We start from the raw sequence: 13,484 nt of genomic DNA, 5'->3' as shown, positions 1-13,484 counted from the left end.
CCCTGTTATACCTGCCATCTTTTTGGCATGTCTCTCCTGGTTTTTTTCCTATCTGACCTAGTTTTGCTGGTTCAGTGTCAATGCGCACTTCCTCATTGCTGTTCAGTATTAAAGCGCAAGTGCTCCTATTATAAATTGTATTATGGATTAGTGTTTCCATGATTGGCATGTTTGACTTACTGATAAGTCCCTAGTAAAGTGCACTGAGGGTACCAGAACCTGTAAATCAAATGGTGCTGGTGGTCCTGCAGTACTGATTGTGCCACTCACCCAAGCAGCCCTTAAAAGGGTTATCAGACCTGCCACTGTAGTGTCTGCGTGAAGTTTGTAACAGCCATGTCGACCTGGCAAGTGCACCCACTTGCCAAGCCCTAATCTTTACTTTTCTTACACTTGCCAAGCCCTAATCTTTACTTTTCTTACATGGAAGTTACCCCTAAGGTAGACCCAAGGTACCCCTGTGGTAAGGGTGCTGTGAATGTTATAGGTAAGACATGTACTGGTGAGTGTGACATGTTCTGGTAGTGAATAACAGTGTGTTTCATTTTTCACTATGGAACGGCTATCTGTCCCATAGGATAGAATAGGAGTTTACTTATAACAGGTATACAACCTTTAGCACGCATTTTTTACAATGCACTACCATTACCACGCATCTGTTACAATGCATACCATTACAATGCATAGCGCTTTGGGGCAATCTGACATAGGGAATGGCTAGTGAATAGGTTAATTTACTATCCAATAACCTTCCCTAGTGTCAACGGGGACTGGTGTTGGAATAGTAAATTAAACTATTCACTATCCAGCACCCAAAGCACTATGCGTTGTAAGGGTATCGCGTTGTAAAAAATGCGTGGTAATGGTATGCGTGGTAAAAATGTGCGTGCTAACATCATACATCCCTTATAACATTATATGAGCAGATCCAAACCAAAGGTCATTGAGCATAGGGGTGTAGCCAAAGGTGTATCTGGAAACAAAAAGCCTTATTTTTAGGAATTTGCGAAGGACAGCACTGCAAGGCTTCTTGCGGTGCTGCCCAATGCCAATGTGAAAGGGCAGGAATAAACTGTAATTATGAAATACGGTGCATTCCAGTTCATTTTCCCTTAACAAATTGCTGTCTAGCACTAACATAGGCAGAATTGTTTTTGTATGGGAAGAGGCACCTTCCTTCACCAAAACAATCCTGAGGGGCGTTTTCCTATTTCTATGAGAGCTGCAGAATGCAGCACACATGGATAGAGGTAAAAACGAGGAGCCATTTTTCCTTGTTACGCCTCCACTGGAGAGGCGTCAGTTTTGGAGCTGCCCCAGGTTTGCATGATTTTGTAAATATGGGGCAGCATCAAAATCCATGGGATTTGCGTGGGAACCCCACACAAAGCCCATGGAATACCTCCTTGACGCAGAGTAAAGCAATGCAGTGACTTGTGCTGCTACGTCTTAATGATTACTCCATATGAGGCAATGCAAAGCCATGCAGGGTGACTTTGCACTGTCTCATAGGCATGGTTGAGATGGTTGCGCCACCAGAGCATCAAAAAAAGTGATGCTCTGGCGATGCAAGCCTCTCATAAATAAGTCTAAAATATTCTTACGTTTTTAGGCATTTCACCTTTAGGTATCTACATATAAAATAATGGGCAGTGTAAATGAAAAATAAATAAAATAAGTTATTGCTCAGTGGGAAATGCACTGTAGTACATTCTGAAACATCTATTAGTTAATGCACTGCAGAGGTCTGTGTGTAACCAGAGACCCACAGAATTAAATCTTCATTGGTGCAGTGGAGAATAGTGATGTGTATTTTTAGTGCTACAAAGTCACAGCCTGTGACAGAAAGCACTGTGAATATGCAAGTCAATTTTTTATACTTGCATTACACACAGGGTAAGATACAATGCTGCAAAATGTGTGAATAGTTTTACAATAAAATGGTGCTTTCAAAATGTAGGTTTTAATAATACCAGACCATATGTAATGCAGTTTTCTTTTTTACCTAACAGTCCCTTCAACAACTCTTTAGGGGCACAAAGGCCGGTGTAAATGCAGTTAAAATTAAAAGAAAGAACTTCCCAGCCCAGTAGTTAACTCTTTGCACTTCAACTAAAAGAAACACACATCTTTGCATTCACAAAGAGCCAGAACTGCTCCTGAGCATCCTTTACACTTGCAGATCACAAGCGCATTTTCCTTTCATTCAGGCAAACAGCTGATAACGATCTCAATTAGCGGGACAGCAGACGGCTGTCTTTTTACAGGGACAAGTGAAGCTGGGGAATCTGCGACCCCCTTCCTAGGACTCCAGGACCCCCCTGGGGGTCGGGCCCCACAGTTTGAAGACCTCTGCCCTACTGTTTTAGTCACTGGAGTGGGAATAGTTATTTTTACCCCTTTGATATCCAACACTTCCGCTAGTGTTGCACTTATTGCATCGTAACATGTAAGTTTAAATATTTTTTAATAGTTTAATGTTTTAATTTATTATAGATTTTTATTTGTATAATATTTTAAATCATTAATATATGTTTTTATTTTTTATATTATTTTAAAATGTTAACATAAATTAAAATTAATTGTTTTAAAGTAAACATATATGCATAAATTAGTATGTTTGTGTGTTTATTTTTTTGTTAAGTGTATTTGTTATATTTTAATAAAATGTACATTAGATTTATTTTATTTTATTAAAATTATATTTAATATATATTATTTTATTGTATATTTATATACATTTCGATATTTTATACATCTATATTTTTTACATCGATTTTTTTACTCAATATTATTGTACATACCTGTTTAAGTATAGGAGTCGATATTTTTGTTGTCTATATTTTTTACTTGATATTTCTAACATTGATATATTTTACATCGATGTTGTATCAGTGAACCACCATTCAATGTGGTCCTAATGTAAACATTACTGTTAAATTGGGTGAAAAATTGTTTTGCAACTATTTCTGCCAAACCCGGGTCAAAATTACCCTGACCAAAGAGGATGCTAAAAGTTATATCCATCTGCACTCAAAGTATATTGTCTACATTATCACAATCGAAGAGAACGGGCACATGAAGGTAATAGTTATGCATCAAAAAGAGTTTGTGCAAGAAACCAATAGGTTTTTTAGAAGAACCCTCACCCACCAATCTAGTTGGTGACATGTTTTGTCATCGAGTAACCAACCAGGATGCCGAGTGCATCCCGGGTGTGCTGGGATGCCTGATTACAGCGGAGCTGGTATTTTTATTTTTGTGCCAAGTGATAGTGGTGAGTTAAGACAATCTACAGGGTCCCCTTCCTCAACGGTAATATTTTAATATTGGGGCCCTGTGATAGGATTAAAAGAACAAAGGTGGATATTGTAGAGATTGAACTGAACTCCTATATCCTATAGGTGGTCTACATGTTTTAGCCAAAAGTGTATATTTATGCTGGCTTTCGTCAGGACCAAACAAGGGTGAAAAGACTAGGGAATTAGCTCAGTCTAAAGTGACTAAGTGCACACACTCTAAGGTGTACACAGTGTGAGAGACAAACATTATTTTCTCCCTCTTAAAAAAGCTAACTTACAATTTTCTGCTAACTTGTTTATCTAAAAAGGAAAAAACAGATAAAATAATCATAGACATTTACACAAAACAGTTTTGATGCGATATTGGCAAACTGTGCACCCATATATGCACTATCTGTTGTAGCATGCACTATTTAAGTGTTCTAATGCATGCAATTTTATGCCCCATGGTTGGGTTAGTACCTTCGAGTATTAGGCACCTCATATTTAGGTTTCCCATGTCTGTGTCATGAATAGCGCTAATTAAGTAAAACACCAATTATATTTATGAGTATGAATTAATGATCGTGTATTTAGCGGAGAAAGGTTGGCAAGGATTAAGGAAAAATTATAATATAATAAAGCAGTATCTTACTTATGTCGCTTTCAGACTTGGGCAACAAAGGGAAGGGGAAGCGACAAAAGAAGAGGTTGACAACATGTACACTGGGAGGAGGAGGTGGGTCCAATAGGAGCAAACATGAGGAGCAAAACGAAAGATGCCCAACCAGTCTTGAGCATGCAACAGACCTAAATATAAACCAGTCCCATCATACACAAGTACTAGTTTTCAATTTATCTTCACACACCTCTTATACCTACTGAAAAGAAGGTCCTTAATGAAGGACTGGGGTTTGTCCCCACAGTACGCCTTGACAAGGTCCGACTCCATTATGAGTTGTCAGAGTTTTTTAGGAAACTCAAATTAAAGACTTTTTTGAGACCCATGGTCCCAGTGAGGATCTGAAAGACAAAGGGGACACCGGGCTTAGATTAATATCAACATTCTGCCCACCTCCTACAACAGTGCCAGTCAATCTGATTGCTTTTGTATAAGCAGTCTTCAATGAGATTGAAAAAACTGAAAGGAATTAAACCTTCTACAATCTAAACACAGAAGAATGGACTGCCTTAATATCATTACAATCATATGATACGACCACTATAAAACAAGCAGATAAAGGGAGCGGATTGGTCATATAAAATAAAATTGATTACAGAGCAGAATGTAAACAACCGCTAAATGATGAAAAAAACTACAAAAGGATCCAAGATAACCCCACATGGGAGGAAAAAAAAATCAGTCTTCTAGTGGAAGAGGTGGAAACATAGGGCTCTATTAAATAACATGAAGCAGAATATTTGTGCACAAAAAATGCCAAAATCCCGTACTACTACAAACTACCTAAAATCCATTAAAAAAGGACCCCACCACTGGGTCTCCGTGTTGTGACAGGAATAGGTTCCCTCCTTGAACCACTTTCCCGGTTTTGTGATTTCTTCCTCAACCCATTAGTACAAAAGGCTACCACCTACCTAAAAGACACCAAACATATACTCAACCTGTTGAAAGACATAAGGTTTATTCCACAGAAGAATGTCCTAGTGAGCCTGGACATAGAAAGTCTTTATACCAGTATCCCTCAAGATGACACTATAAGGGTTATTGAGAATGCCCTTGAGGGAAAGAAATGGGACTTTCACACTCTGAAGGAATTTGTGATTCATTGTGCAAAACTGGCTCTGAAAGAAAATTTCTTTGAGTTTGAAGGGGAACTTTACCTTCAAGTGAAAGGGACATCAATGGGCAGTAAAATTTGCCCAAATTGTGGCAGGACTGTATGTATATGAATTTGAAAAAGCCCATATCCTCGACACTGACACCCCTGACAAAAACTGTATAACATTCTGGAGAAGGTATTTTGATGATATCCTGATGGTCTGGGAAGGAAAGGACTACACTCTTAACCCATTACTCATGTGGCTTAAAAAGCGCAACAATAATCTAACATTTACACACTCTGTCAGTAGTAATATTATCACATTTTTGCATATTACTATCAAACCTTAAGGAGGATACCTGAAAACAAAAACATAATACAAGCCAACTGCAAGAAACACTCTACTAAAAACTGATAGTTTTCATCGTAGGACACTGAAGGAAAACTTACCTTGTGGTCAATCCCTCCGAATCAGAAGAAACTACAGCCACATTGATGATTACTATGATCAATAAAAAATGCCTTGTCCAAAAAGTTCAGCAATCAAGACTACCCAGAGAGAATCATCAGGCATTCCCAGAAATGAGCACAAAATCAGAACAGAGATTCCCTGCTTGAAGAAAATCAAAAAACTTGTGCAACGATATCACTCACTTGTGTTACAACTTATAACACAATCTCTAACAAAATGACAAAACATTCAATAAACATTTGAGTATCATGCAAACTGAAAGCTCAAGTGGGAAAAAACACTTTTTTCTTTCAAAAAATCAAGTAGCCTGAAAAATCATCTGATCTCAACACGCCCAAAAACTTTCACTACTCACCTAAATAAGACCATACTTAATGCATGGGGTCTACCCAACATAACAGGTCATTATCCCTGTGGAAAATGAAGTGTGTGCCATTTAATTACCATTACTAAAACACTGGAACTAGAACTAATGTTATATATATGATAACATGCCCCTACGATCTGCAATATATTGGCATGACCAGCAGAAAAATGAAAGTGAGGATTGGCAAACACTGTAGTAATATACAATGCAAACGGAACACCACTAAAATGACTGATTATTTCTTACAAATCAGGCATATTACAAATGACATGAAAAGGGTGATCAATGAACAGATAGACTGCACCCAAGATACCACTCAAAGTCCCCTTCTGGAAAAAGAGCAATATTGGATTTATCGTTTATCCACCCATAAAAATGGATTAAATGATAATATCCCATGGAGTGCCATTAACAGTACCTCAAAAGGGACCAACAATAGAGGCTCATAACTAAAGCATCTGCTCCAAACATTGATATCATATATGTTGGAAACCGGCTATTTCTGGTAGGCTAAGGCTGATGCCAAAGCCAGGCAGAAACCACCATTCCAGTCAGGGCAAGGAAGTCACACGCCAAGATAACCCCTGCTCGCCCCCTAGGTAGCATGGCGCGGGCAGTCTAGGCTAAACTCGGAGGCGATGTGTAAAGCATTTGCGTCAGCGCACGACAGCAACAACATACTAGGCACACCACAAAAGAGACTCCACACAAGGTTATATTAAAATAACTTTTGTCTTGTCAAAACATATCAGATAGAAATCACACATGTACATTGTGCCAACTGGCACGGCAATATTCACAAGGGATTATTTACAAGACAGGGCCACATGGGCCACTGTCTGAATCAACACTTTGCAGATATAGAAATACTTGTCAGATATTAGAATAAAAGTATATAAACTTCACTGTAACACAAAGTAACAGTCATAGATCACGTCCAGTAACTACTGGGGACAGGTAAGTACCACCTACGCAACCCTAAACTCCTTGGGAGACTGTCACGCAGGGGACCAGGACCTCACTAGGACCACCTGTACTAAAGAGAACAACCACCTAAGTATCACACAGCATTTAGGGGTCTAAGAAAGAACACATTACCCATGATGTATGAAACACATTCAGAGGAGTAGTAAAGGAAAACCACCTAAGTTGCACACAGCGTCTAGGGGTCTAAGAAAGAACACATTACCCATGATGTATGAAACACATTCAGAGGAGTAGTAAAGGAAAACCACCTAAGTTGCACACAGCGTCTAGGGGTCTAAGAAAGAACACAGTACCCATGATGCATAAAGATAAATTCAGAGGAGTAATAAAGAGAAACACATAATGTATAAACCTACACATTCAGCGGTGTTAAGAATAAAGCACATGATGCAATAAAATTACATTCAGAGGTACCAGAATAATACAGCAGCGCAATAGTCACATGATGTCTAAAAACATTCAGAGGTGCAGGAATAAGACATGATGCAAGAAATCACATTCAGAGGTGCAAGAACCATACAATTGCGCAAAAACTACATAAGCCACCACCTGTGGCAGTCCCTAGGCCAACTGGCCTGGTTGGGGCTAGAACGCCCTGAGTCTCAATGTCAGGGGCCTAAACGATGCAGGGGCCCACTACTTGCTGGGCCCCTGGGAACACTCACAAGGGCCTAAACGTTGCAGCTGGCACTAAGTGCTGCGCAGCTGTGACTGGCCTGGCACCACTGTGCCCTCGCTGTCCCACACAGGGACTCTCTCTCCAACTTGCGCCTAAACGGTGCAGCTGCCCACTAATTGCTGGACAGCTGGAGAATCATCAAAACTGCGCCAGGGCCCTCACTGGCCCTCAGGCGCAAACTGCGCCAAACTGTAGGAGCCACACAGGCTCTGGGCAACACTACACAGACGTTGGAGCCACACAGGCTCTGGGCATCACATGCCCAACGTTGGAGCCTTCTGGGGCTCTTAAACAACCATGGTGCTCTCACTGGCACCAGAACTACACAAGCCCAGGAGGGGACGGGCATCGACAATATGCCCCGAGGTGTCCCAGGAGCCATCTAGACTCCTTAAACAAATATGGCTTGCGTTGGAGCCTCTCAGGGCTCGTAGGGGCGTCACCCACTCTGTTGGAGTCCCACTCGGGGGACTCAGGATTACGACATGCCCCCTGCGCCTCCCGGCGCTCTCAAAATGAACAGGAGCTTTGGAGCCTCAGGCTCCGTCGACCTGGGGGCGGCCCACTGTCAGCTGGGGCCGCCCTACCTCCACTCCCGCCCAGGTGCCGCTCTCCGGCACCAACAGCAGCTGCACGGAGCCCTCCCCAGCCCTTCCGACTCACCGGGCTTTCTTGGGCGGGCTCCTCCGAACGGCGGCTTCTCTGCTGGGCGGCGGCTCACTCTCGCCGCCTCCTAGCAAGTCCGGTCTCCCTCTCTGCAGGGCTCCCTCGGCACACGGGAGCCCTGTCAACCGGCCGCCTCTTCTCCTCGGGGCTCCCTCAGCCGAGAGGAGCCCCGCGAACGGCCGCCATCTCCCGCGCCTTCTCCTTTCTTCCCGGGGCCGCCTCGACCAGCCAATCCCGTAGCGGCCCCGATGACGAGTCTCCTCTCCTCCTCCAATCACGGCCCGACAGGGGCCATGACGCTGCGCCGCACGGGCCTATCCCGTTGCGGCGTTGGTGAGGGGGCTCGGCTCTCTCAGCCAATGAGAGCGCGGCGCCTTCGGTTCCGCCGGCGCTTCCAAGCCCGGGCGGTGACAGGGAGGCAAATGCCGGGGGGGCACCGGCCAAAGCCCACCAAGCGCCCCCCAGCGCTAGAACACAATAAAGCGCTCCTAAGCGCTATGGCCAAGGGTAAAGCGCTCCTACGCGCTAGGGGGAAATCAAGCGCTCCATAGCGCTAGCAAACAGGCAGAGCGCTCAGGGGGAAGCTCAGCGCCTCCAGGCGCTAGAAATACGGTTCCAGCGCTATCCACAGAAAAATGCAGCTCCTTCATGCTGCCAAAGCCCCAGAGCTTCCCAGGGGGGCAAAGCCAAGTCTCCCCATCAGCCCAGGCACGGCAGAGGGGTCCCCCAGGAATCCAGGAAAGTCCATCAGGAGTCCAGGGGCTGGGCAGGACTCAGGGATTCCCTGAGCCCAAGCATCAGCATGCCCCTGGCAGATTCAAGTCAGAAAACAAGAACATTTTGGAAGGGGCAGAGCCCCTTCTTATACACAGAAAAAGCTTTGAAGCCCTTTGAAGTCGTTGTGTAAGCGAGCCCTAAGCTCTGGGTGTATCTGGTTTCCCTCTCCTGTCAGCCTCAGGTCAGAGGTGACAGGGGGCCATCCGGAGGGAGAGCCATCAGGGGTGGGCTGCCAGGCACGGCACAGCACCACCAGAGCTCTTTCCACTCCTCCCTAACAGCAGATGGGGGCCTTTCATCTACGGCTTGACTCAGACCCCCCTCCTCCAGACAGTCCATCTACCAACAGGCCCAGGCATGCCTGGGCCAGGCCCATCAGCCAATCACGTGCTAGCAGACTCACTACACAATTATGCCAACTTCTAAAAGTGGCGCTTCTGGACTAGATACAGCCATGCCGCATACACCATTCTGCAGCATTCATTCTCACGAGTTCATACATATCAAACTCGCCCCTGCACTCCCCACGCATCAGGAATCTACCATGGGCATACATATTTCCCATTCATTCCTATGGGAGGGCAGGGCGCTCACCATCCATACACAGAAAGCACACGCACTTTACACTGTACCACAGTGAAAAAGTGCGCAGAGGCCTAAAATCACCAACCCAGGTTCAAAAAACAGGCTAGGAAAAAGCAAAAAGTCACGGGGTGAACCTGCCCAAAGGACCGGGTCCAACAATATACATTCAAGGAGTAGTGGGTTACCTTTTCCTTACACAAAACATCTCATGGCCATACTATTTCTAACAGGGCAGACGCAAAAATTAAGTCCTCAAATTGTTCAAGGACTCAAAGGAACTGAAAAAACACAACTCCCATAATGAAGGCAAAATCGTCCATAGCAAACTGTTTTTAACAACAAACAAAAAAAGAATTGCTCTTAATTGTTTTTTCTTTTTCAAAATTCTGTCACTTGCTCTGGGCGGATACTCCCCCATTCTATTTCTGAATTTTATCATCAGGGCAAAGCCAGACTATGACGTAACACACGCACCGGATACGTCACTTTTCTATTTCTAATTCTTAGCATCAGGGCAAAAACCTAACTGAGACTTAAAAGACACGCACCACGACATGCACACTAGGGTAAGCATGTGACATCAGTCCTGTGTGCCATCTGATGGATCAGAGAGAGATCTACTACATTAACAGGAGATGCCGGAATACCAGCATCTTTGGGGTCCTGTGTGACGGACAAAATAGGTAACACAAGCGGGCAGTGGACCTTGACGAAGTAAATTAGTTTGCCTGTTTTTCTCAACGCAGGTCAGTAAAAGACAAATTAACTCCAATGGGCTTATTTTCCCTTTGTAGAGTGCGACTACAGGCACTGACCCTCTCCGGATCCATAGAAACCACCGCAATGGAGCGCACACCGCTAGCCCCTCCTCCGGATCGCCCCTCGGGACTCTGGCACTTGTAGTTCAATAGTGGATCACCCAGGTGGGTGCAAGTCGGTACTTGTTGGACTGATGAATCTCTAGACCCGATACATGTCCCGGGTTTTTGGGTATCGCCCGAGACATGGCTCGGGTTTCGGGATAACTTCCCTCATCAGTAGAGAATTGGTTAGGGGTGGAGGAGAAGGCCGCCAAACAACCGTCAATGGCCTCGATGCCCGAACCGGCACGCAGGGCAGCATCCAGGAGCCCGTCGGCTCAAAGCTCAAGGGAGCCAATTAGTAGAAACCACTGCAATGGAGTGCACACCGCTAGCCCCTCCTCCGGATCGCCCCTCGGGACTCTGGCACTTGTAGTTCAATAGTGGATCACCCAGGTGGGTGCAAGTCGGTACTTGTTGGACTGATGAATCTCTAGACCCGATACATGTCCCGGGTTTTTGGGTATCGTCGGCTCAAAGCTCAAGGGAGCCACTTAGTAGAAACCACCGCAATGGAGCGCACACCGCTAGCCCCTCCTCCGGATCGCCCCTCGGGACTCTGGCACTTGTAGTTCAATAGTGGATCACCCAGGTGGGTGCAAGTCGGTACTAGAGATTCATCAGTCCAACAAGTACCGACTTGCACCCACCTGGGTGATCCACTATTGAACTACAAGTGCCAGAGGGCCGATCCGGAGGAGGGGCTAGCGGTGTGCGCTCCATTGCGGTGGTTTCTACTAATTGGCTCCCTTGAGCTTTGAGCCGACGGGCTCCTGGATGCTGCCCTGCGTGCCGGTTCGGGCATCGAGGCCATTGACGGTTGTTTGGCGGCCTTCTCCTCCACCCCTAACCATTTCTCTACTGATGAGGGAAGTTATCCTGAAACCCGAGCCATGTCTCGGGCGATACCCAAAAACCCGGGACATGTATCGGGTCTAGAGATTCATCAGTGCAACAAGTACCGACTTGCACCCACCTGGGTGATCCACTATTGAACTACAAGTGCCAGAGTCCCGAGGGGCGATCCGGAGGAGGGGCTAGCGGTGTGCGCTCCATTGCAGTGGTTTCTACTAATTGGCTCCCTTGAGCTTTGAGCCGACGGGCTCCTGGATGCTGCCCTGCGTGCCGGTTCGGGCATCGAGGCCATTGACGGTTGTTTGGCGGCCTTCTCCTCCACCCCTAACCATTTCTCTACTGATGAGGGAAGTTATCCCGAAACCCGAGCCATGTCTCGGGCGATACCCAAAAACCCGGGACATGTATCGGGTCTAGAGATTCATCAGTCCAACAAGTACCGACTTGCACCCACCTGGGTGATCCACTATTGAACTACAAGTGCCAGAGTCCCGAGGGGCGATCCGGAGGAGGGGCTAGCGGTGTCCGCTCCATTGCGGTGGTTTCTACTAATTGGCTCCCTTGAGCTTTGAGCCGACGGGCTCCTGGATGCTGCCCTGCGTGCCGGTTCGGGCATCGAGGCCATTGACGGTTGTTTGGCGGCCTTCTCCTCCACCCCTAACCATTTCTCTACTGATGAGGGAAGTTATCCCGAAACCCGAGCCATGTCTCGGGCGATACCCAAAAACCCGGGACATGTATCGGGTCTAGAGATTCATCAGTCCAACAAGTACCGACTTGCACCCACCTGGGTGATCCACTATTGAACTACAAGTGCCAGAGTCCCGAGGGGCGATCCGGAGGAGGGGCTAGCGGTGTGCGCTCCATTGCGGTGGTTTCTACTAATTGGCTCCCTTGAGCTTTGAGCCGACGGGCTCCTGGATGCTGCCCTGCGTGCCGGTTCGGGCATCGAGGCCATTGACAGTTGTTTGGCGGCCTTCTCCTCCACCCCTAACCATTTCTCTACTGATGAGGGAAGTTATCCCGAAACCCGAGCCATGTCTCGGGCGATACCCAAAAACCCGGGACATGTATCGGGTCTAGAGATTCATCAGTCCAAAAAGTACCGACTTGCACCCACCTGGGTGATCCACTATTGAACTACAAGTGCCAGAGTCCCGAGGGGCGATCCGGAGGAGGGGGTAGCGGTGTGTGCTCCATTGCGGTGGTTTCTACTAATTGGCTCCCTTGAGCTTTGAGCCGACGGGCTCCTGGATGCTGCCCTGCATGCCGGTTCGGGCATCGAGGCCATTGACGGTTGTTTGGCGGCCTTCTCCTCCACCCCTAACCATTTCTCTACTGATGAGGGAAGTTATCCCGAAACCCGAGCCATGTCTCGGGCGATACCCAAAAACCCGGGACATGTATCGGGTCTAGAGATTCATCAGTCCAACAAGTACCGACTTGCACCCACCTGGGTGATCCACTATTGAACTACAAGTGCCAGAGTCCCGAGGGGCGATCCGGAGGAGGGGCTAGCGGTGTGCGCTCCATTGCGGTGGTTTCTACTAATTGGCTCCCTTGAGCTTTGAGCCGACGGGCTCCTGGATGCTGCCCTGCGTGCCGGTTTGGGCATCGAGGCCATTGACGGTTGTTTGGCGGCCTTCTCCTCCACCCTTAACCATTTCTCTACTGATGAGGGAAGTTATCCCGAAACCCGAGCCATGTCTCGGGCGATACCCAAAAACCCGGGACATGTATCGGGTCTAGAGATTCATCAGTCCAACAAGTACCGACTTGCACCCACCTGGGTGATCCACTATTGAACCACAAGTGCCAGAGTCCCGAGGGGCGATCCGGAGGAGGGGCTAGCGGTGTGCGCTCCATTGCGGTGGTTTCTACTAATTGGCTCCCTTGAGCTTTGAGCCGACGGGCTCCTGGATGCTGCCCTGCGTGCCGGTTCGGGCATCGAGGCCATTGACGGTTGTTTGGCGGCCTTCTCCTCCACCCCTAACCATTTCTCTACTGATGAGGGAAGTTATCCCGAAACCCGAGCCATGTCTCGGGCGATACCCAAAAACCCGGGACATGTATCGGGTCTAGAGATTCATCAGTCCAACAAGTACCGACTTGCACCCACCTGGGTGATCCACTATTGAACTACAAGTGCCAGAGTCCCGAGGGGCGATCCGGAG

At 46.7% G+C, this 13,484-nt stretch overlaps 1 long non-coding RNA gene across 1 annotated transcript in view; it reads right to left on the bottom strand.

Moving 5' to 3' along the window:
* The window catches only part of LOC144767178 (uncharacterized), a 130,300-nt gene that overhangs the window by 56,256 nt on the left and 60,560 nt on the right, over positions 1-13,484 (bottom strand). Inside the window, exon 2 of the long non-coding RNA XR_013598091.1 lies at positions 4,164-4,304. This is a non-coding gene — a long non-coding RNA (uncharacterized LOC144767178). The remainder of the gene's footprint in view (positions 1-4,163; positions 4,305-13,484) is intronic.

Source organism: Lissotriton helveticus, chromosome 7, assembly GCF_964261635.1.
Source record: "Lissotriton helveticus chromosome 7, aLisHel1.1, whole genome shotgun sequence".
Lineage (NCBI taxonomy): Eukaryota > Metazoa > Chordata > Amphibia > Caudata > Salamandridae > Lissotriton > Lissotriton helveticus.
The sequence above is the reverse complement of the archived record's forward strand: the minus strand, read 5'-3'. Positions and strand labels throughout refer to the sequence as shown.